The sequence below is a fragment of the Notolepis coatsorum genome (assembly GCF_963971535.1).
Source record: "Notolepis coatsorum genome assembly, chromosome: 8".
Lineage (NCBI taxonomy): Eukaryota > Metazoa > Chordata > Actinopteri > Aulopiformes > Paralepididae > Notolepis > Notolepis coatsorum.
Window position 1 is genome coordinate 16,741,819 of NC_140172.1, and position 7,921 is coordinate 16,749,739.

General features: G+C 45.3%; 1 long non-coding RNA gene across 1 annotated transcript in view; it reads left to right on the forward strand.

The window, feature by feature from the left end:
- Positions 1–971, forward strand: part of LOC311232873 — a 52,940-nt gene extending 51,969 nt beyond the window's left edge. The window contains exon 3 of the long non-coding RNA XR_014619987.1: positions 857–971. This is a non-coding gene — a long non-coding RNA (uncharacterized lncRNA). The remainder of the gene's footprint in view (positions 1–856) is intronic.
- The last annotated feature ends 6,950 nt before the right edge of the window (positions 972–7,921 follow it).

Consider the following 7,921-nt stretch of genomic DNA (forward strand, 5'->3'; position numbering starts at 1 on the left):
TTAAACTCCAAGCAGCATAATACTCTGTTTGGCCCATCTTGTACCCCAGCATGTGGGGAAACTTGGCATGGCCAAACACTTGTCTGACTTGTGAGTTAAAGGGATAGTTTGGATTTTTGGACTCTTTAAGTAGTCACTAAATGCTTCAGAGTGACATGATGTGGTGAGCTAGTCTCAGTGTGACGTCACTAAATGCTTCAGAGTGACATGATGTGTTGAACTAGTCTCAGTTAGGGGTGGGACGATACATCAATCCAGATCGATATATCGATCTATTATCAATAATCAAATAGGATCGATGCAACGTAAAAAGATCTATTCATATTGCGATACTCTTATTTTGAAAATCCCGCGAGTCATATCCGCCGGCGCCCAGTATTGTGAAACTCTGTGTAGACATTACAGCACAACAGGGCTACAGAGCTTCTATTTTGCGACCCGATATAAGTCTGTGCAGTTTTTTCCCCGCAACGGGTCAAATGCATCTAACATGCTTTGCATCGTCGCCATTCCTTTATGCCCACGTCGCGTTAAATATCTAAATGAACGTCACATTGGCTGCTTAAGCTAACTAAGCTAAGAGGCTAACCGTGAGAGAGGAGAGGGGAAGGAGGAGGGCGGGGGCAGTCTACCTTTCTGTGGGGGAGGGGCATTCTGTGTGTGTGTGTGTTACTGAGGATGGACAGATAATGTGTGACGTAGTCACTAAATGCTGGGTCTTGAAGCATAGAAAATTAGGCAGGCTTTTTTCTGCTGTGGGTGATTAAAACTTCTGCCAGGTCAGAACTCTGACCACAAGACTCTGTAAGACTTTGTAAGACTCTTATTGTTACTGTTTTTTATCTGTTATTTTTAGGCCACAGCCACACTGATATCCAGTACAGTGGAGGAGATGGCGTCTTGCAGTCACCTCTCTCTGTTGGGACTAAAGGAACCATCTGTCTGCTTGGTGGACTGCATTAAAACACCAGGACTTAAAGGAACTGTGAATGAAGGAGGAGGTAAGGCTCTAAAGGGTACATCCATCTTCAGTGTTCATACAGATGCTTGAAATAAATCATACAAAGACGAGGCGATCGTTCAAACTATATCCCCAATTGTTTTTATGCATGTTTTTCCATGATTCTCATTACCATCATTTTCAAGGTGACGTAATACTGTGATAAATCTGAAGAAAATCTCCATATTCCAATAAATCTAACTATTTTAAACCTCACATGAAATGCAAATCTTTTTATTATATAAGATTTGCATTATATCACAAATAAATGGCCCATCAATAATTTCCAGCCATTTCAATTTCCAGCCATTTCCAATTCCCCATTACTACTAAATGGACCCTTGTCCCATTAACCCTTTCAGTGCCACGGACGACATATCTCGTTTTATCAGCCCCACCGTTGAGTGCCCACAACGACAAATATCGTTTTATTGTTTTATTAGCGATCTGAAATCATATTTCATCAACCGAGTCTCCCATTGGTACACCAGCCCCTACAGGAGCTCAGAATGGAAAAAAGCACCCCCTATCGTCTATCCCTGTGTAACTGCAGGTCAGTCGCTTAGACTGACCTGGGATCTGTAGATATGTAGAGGCAGAGCCAGCTGGCTCCTTGTGCTGGCAAGAAGTCTGATCAACATGGAAGTCATCGCGGGACGGGAATCAGCCTGGAATATATATTCACAGCAGCCAATAATCAATAAATAAGCGTGATCGATATTTGGAATGGCGATCAGGAATTGGAATAATCTTTTTGGAGAACATCTGATCTGAGGTAAGGAATCTATTTTACCAGTCTTGGGATAATCAGAGTTGTATTCGCTGAGATCTCAGCGTTTGCCCTATGTGTGATGTGTCTGTGTGTGCGCGATCGCTGATGAGGAAATAAGATAATCGATTTTTCAGCTCGCGTCTCTAGCGTGCATACGTACACATATACTATCGATAATCTAGCGTTTATTTGAAAACTATTCATAAATAGGCCGAAAAATGACAAGCCATAATTTAAAACATAGATTAGGCGTTTTTAACGCTAACATTGAAGTGGATGGTGGCATTCAACGGGTAAATCAAGGTTAAGCAAGGGCTCTGAAAGTGTTAATTTAGGTTTTTACGGCGATTAAGCATACAAGAATGCAAAGCATGCTAGACTCATTGAACCTGTTGCGAACAAAAAGCAGGTACTTATTAGGGCGGCTGAGTGGCGCAGTGGGCAAGGCGCTCGCCACTAAAGCAGGAGATGCTGGTACCGAGCCCAGCTCTCGGCTTTGCTACCGGCTTGGCCGGCTGTCATAGTAACACAATTGGCAGTGTTAGAGGGTGGGAAAGCCGGTGGGTGGGGATTGGACGTTGTGGACAGAGACTCCTTCAGGTCGGTTGGGTGACGCCGGTGTGGCGGAAGGAAACAGGAAGTATCGGGGGCAGCGTGAGCGTCCCACACGTTACTCCTCGCCACAGAGTTCGAGCTGCTGCAGTGAAAAGATGCAACAGGCTGCCTCCTCGTGTACCGGAGGGGACACGTGATGCAAGGCTTCTATCCTCACTACAGCCGACCAGTGGGAGGCATAGTCTAGCAACGTTCATGACAGGGGAGGGAAGAATTGGAAATACGAAATTGGGATGGGAGAAAAATAGAAAATGGGGAGAAAAAAGTGGATAAAAAAAAAAAGCAGGGACTTATTTCGGGTTGCAAAATGTGACCAAATAGGCGCACTCTGGAGCCCTGCTGTAACGTCTTCACACACGGGTGTTTCATGTGCTGTTGTTGCTGCCAGATGGTTTGTTCTCATGCGAATCCAGCTGCCGGAGCTGCGCTTGTGCGTAAATGAGACATGCCATGGGATTTTCTAAATAAGAGTATCGATATAAATCGATCTTTTTACGTTGCATCGATCCTATTTGATCATTGATAATTAGATTGATGTATCTATCTGGATCGATGTATCGTCCCACCCCTAGTAGCCACTGCCGGACTAGGTAGGCAGGGGTTTTAGTTTGTTTGGTGTGATAACAATGTTGACCTTTTATTTAGAAGTTTATACTTTAGTTTTACAACTGAAATAACATTTTTGTTATTACAGAGGGAGTAAGTACAAAAAAAAGGTACCGGTATCGATTCCCCAGTACTGGTACCGGTATCGGTTCAAATGTGAACGGTATCCAACTGTAGTCGTAGGTGAAGAGGTATTCAGTATATGGTTCTCGTTCTGCGTCTGTAAGAAACAGATGAGCGTCACGTTCTGTTCAATGTTGCTTCCAAATAAAAGGAGAAAAGACAAAGTGCCTAATTTTTATTTAGTTTACTCTCAGGTTTATAAAAAAGTAGTCATGGATTATGTGGTTGTTTTGTAGACTAATGTTTCATCAAATTTACAGAAATGTTACTATATTGTGATATATATCGTTACTGAGATATGAAATTTCCCATAGCATGATATAAGATTTGATCCATAAGGTGACACTTAAGCCCTAGCCATATTTTCAGAAACGGATATTTTTTTCTTATCCTTTATTTACCCAGGCAAGCAATTAAGAACAAATTCTTATATACATATTGTGTCTGTTACTATGCTTGAGTAAATTGTAGGGCCGTCACACACGCGCCTGGGTTTGGCGCCCAGAGCATGGCGAGTTAACCCAGACTATCTCGGGTTTGGCCTCCAGTGAGTTAACAGACAACATAACGCAGGGTTCGAAATTAACGGGGGCTTGGGGCAAAATGCCCTCGAAAATTGACCAAATGCCCTCAAATCACCTAAGGGGGGCAAAAAAAGCCCCCCTGACAGTTTACTAAATATATATATAATTATATATATGCTCTACAGTGCGAGCATTTCACTCTCATTTGCCCCTAAAAATATGTGTGTGCGAACCGGAAAAATAATTTACTCGCATAGTATGTGAGACGAGTGAAGGTTACAAACTCTGTAGGTAGTGCTTTTTTCGCTCCGCTGCTAATCGTTCAAAAACTACAAGTTCCACAAGCCGCATAAACGTTCGAATCGCAGTAGAGTTTCCTGTGGTGACACAACTGGTTACATGCAAGAGAAAGGAAACGATAACACAGTACGCGCTGGAAAAGAAAGTCACAGTACACACACGTGTATGTACATGTGCAAACGGGAACGGGACACACATCTGTGCAATAGCACACACACCACCAAAGTCACTGGCTGGCCCACAGTGTGCGTGTGCTAACTTCGCTAGCCTTATCAGCCGTCAATATAACGGTATCCGCCTCAGTAACATTAGCTGCCTCGCCACGGACCATACGCACACAGTAAGCCATCACTGGCAGGGCTCTACAGTGCGACCATATTGCTTGCATATGCCCCTAGAAATATGTGTGTGCGAACCGGTGTGCGAGTGAAGATTACAGCCTCAGTCGTCCCCTTGAGTGCAAAGTCCCACATTGCACTCAAGCCAACGGTCCAATCACATTAGAGTGACGTGACTGGTTTCAAGGGAAATAAAGGAAATGACCAATCGGAAGCTTTCATTTCCTTTTTTACTTCCTGAAAGTCCGCCATTGCGATATGCGAGAGTTTTCCGAGACACAAGTAACATTAAATGAATGTAACTTATTCTAGTCTTACCAATAGCAATAGATTTTAGAACACCTAGATTTATCGTTAGCAATAGTAATATAACGTTAATGCAACAAAACGAATGCCTTGCTTTGTTAATCATAACGTTGATGCAGTAGCGTATGTCGTTGTGTTGGCTGTAACTGTGTACACATTAAAATTGCGATAATCATTTCTAACATTTTCAAATCGATGCAGTTGAATTTTCCCCTTAGGATCGATGCATTGCGATGTGGATTATTTTTCTAGAAGAGCAACACTAGCCAAAACATAGGCATTGTATGCATAAAAAGGGCAAAAGCTAAAGTTAAGTGACTGTTACTTTTGTAGCTGTTATGGTTTGTAACCGACCCCAATCGCACAACACAAGACAGGTATGAGAGTAAGCCAAGAACTGGGCATTTATTGAAACACAAGGAAAACGGCACTGTCCCTTTAAGGGAGAACACAAAATACTGGAATAACAAGAAAGGGAAAAGGCACAGTGCCTTTAAGAGGCGAGCTGGCTAAGGGGAAGGCTAAGGGAAGGCTAACGGAACAGGGCCGGGGCAAGGGAAGGGGCAGGAAACAGGGAGGACTAGGAGGACCGGACGGGAAGGACTAGGAGGACTAGAGAAGGGAGACAGGGACAGAGGCCCGCGGAGGCGGGCTGGGGACAGGGAGGACTAGGAGGACTAGAGTGGGGAAAACAGGGACAGAGGCCCGCGGAGGCGGGCTGGGGAGAGGGAGGACTGGAGGGACTAGACAAAAACAGGGTAAGGCCTTGGAACAGGGCGAGGGCTGGAGCTGCATACTGGGACAGAGAAAACAGGGTAAGGCCTTGGAACACAAGCATTAATGAATGTTGCTGCTCTGCAGCTTCTCCCGGGATGGTTCGTCTGAGGAAGCTGACGGTGGACATCAGAACCGCTCTGCAGATCTCTCTCGGCAGATCTCCGAGGGTGGTAAACGGGACCGAGAGGGAGAGAGGGAGCGGGTTAGCTCAGAGTTCAGTTGGGAACAGAGCAGGTGACAGGAGAGGTGACTTGTCCCAAAAACAGAGTAATCCAAGTGACAGAATCTTCGGTGTATATACACACTGTGAGTGAAGTCCCAAAATACAAATCCAAGTGAATAATATCTTCGGTGAGTATACACACAGTGAGCGATGTTGAGGCCAAAGATTATCCCAATGAACTATCCAAAAAGCTGATGCTGGGTGAGTGACAGTCTGACAAAAAGCAGGATATCTTCAGTGTCATTAAACACACGAAAAACGAATAGGATCAAAGACAGTCATAAAAACTCACCCAGGCGCTGTGCGTAAAGAGAGAAGGATCAAAACGGGGCGAGCGCGTCGCCACGGGAAACGGGTTGTCCAAGCGGAGGTCTGAGTGGTGCGCGACTGCTTGGAGTACGCGCCGGTACGGAGGGCGCATCTGGCGCGGAGGTCTGAGTGGTGCGCGACTGCTTAGAGTACGCGCCGGTACGAAGGGCGCATCTGGCACGGAGGTCTGAGTGGTGCGCGACTGCTTGGAGTATGCGCCGGTACGGAGGGCGCATCTGGCGCGGAGGTCTGAGTGGTGCGCGACTGCTTGGAGTACGCGCCGGTACGGAGGACGCATCTGGAGTGCGTCTGAATGCGCGTCTGGAGTGAAGAGCGCGTCTGCGCGGAAGAGCGCGTCTGCGCGGAAGAGCGCGCCGGCTCGGAGAGACGCATCCTCCCGTAGAGTATTAGGAAGCGATGCGCGTCTGGAGTGAAGAGCGCGTCTGCTGCGCGGAGGTCTGGATGCGCGTCTGGGCGTCTGCTGCGCGGAGGTCTGGATGCGCGTCAGGACGTCTGCTGCGCGGAGGTCTGAAGTGGAACACTGGGATACCTCCCGTGGAAGTTTAGAGAGCGCAGTCCAGTGTCTCCCTCAGGCAACGGCGACAGGAGGCGAAGGCTGGAGCGCATCTCACGCCGGAGATGAAAACAGCATAGACAGACAGAGGACCTCCCGAAGGAGTCTTGGTGATAGAGAATATGATACGGAATGATACGGCACGACCCGACAAGGGACAGAGGGGAAGAGCGAGGTACTTAAAGCCCACAGGGGAACTAATTAGAATAAACATCAGGTGCGTGAAGGTAATTGATACTTGAACTAAAGTGTGTGTTCGGCACCAGACCAATCAAACACATAATGACAGGTAGTCCAAGGGTGTGGCTGCTGAAGAGAAAACGAGAGTAACGAACGCGAGGGTGGGGGCTAGTGATGGTGAGGAGAATGCAATTGATTAACAGAAAACTAAAGGAAACAGAGCGAGTAGGCTTAAAGGAACAGAGCGAGTAGGTGAGCAATGGACAAAACCTCACAGTAGCAGTAGTTTGATTTGATAGTTTATTTGATAGGGACAGCACATTAATGAACATCAAGTACAAAATACAAAATGTAAACATGCAAGGTTGTAGCAAGAGCTAATTTACACCAGGAGACAGCAAAACTCTTTCAATAAATAAATAGTCTGCTTAGGGTAAAGCATTGTGACAATCAATGATAAAAACAAGAAACAAGTTACATAAACTAAATCAGATAAAAAAATTATCACAGTTCTGGTTTGCCTTAAGATGCAGTTTAAGATGGGTCTTGAACATGGAGTATGTGGGGCACTCTAATCACAACTGGTAGGCTATTCCAGTAGTTACCACCTTTAACAGAGAACACAGTTTTAGCAAAGGTAGTATACCGAAAGGGCACCTTACAGTCCCCTCTACTGATGGCTCTGGTGGTAATGCCAGTGTCTCCTTTTTGTTTAATGTCACTGCTTATTTTATTTGGCCTAGTTGTTGGCTACAACTTTGCCACAGTAGGCATTAATCACTTAATAGTTCAAATGTCTGTGTCCCATTCCCGTTTGCATACGCAGATACACACACACACACACACAGTGGGCCAGTGACTTTGGTGGTATGTGCTATTGCACAGATGTGTGTCCCGTTCCCGTTTGCACATGCACGCACAGTACAAATATACATTTATTTAAAAAAATAAATAAAAAAACGATGTTACTTGAAATATTTTCACTGTGCTCCTAAATATTTTTGTGTGCTCCTAAATTTCTTTGTGTGCTCCTAATTCCATTTTTCACTTGGGAAAAAGGTTAGCGTAGAGCCCTGACTGGGAACGCATAGTGAGGGAAGGGCGGGCTGAGAATATCTGTGTCTCGCTCTCTCTCCCCCTCCATCTCTCTCTCCTGAACCTATTTCATTCAAAAGGAAGATATTGATGCACAGTAGCTATAGTATAAATTATAGCTCAGTAGCTGTAACAGAATAATTGCATTAACTATTAATTAATGAACTTGAAATAGCATT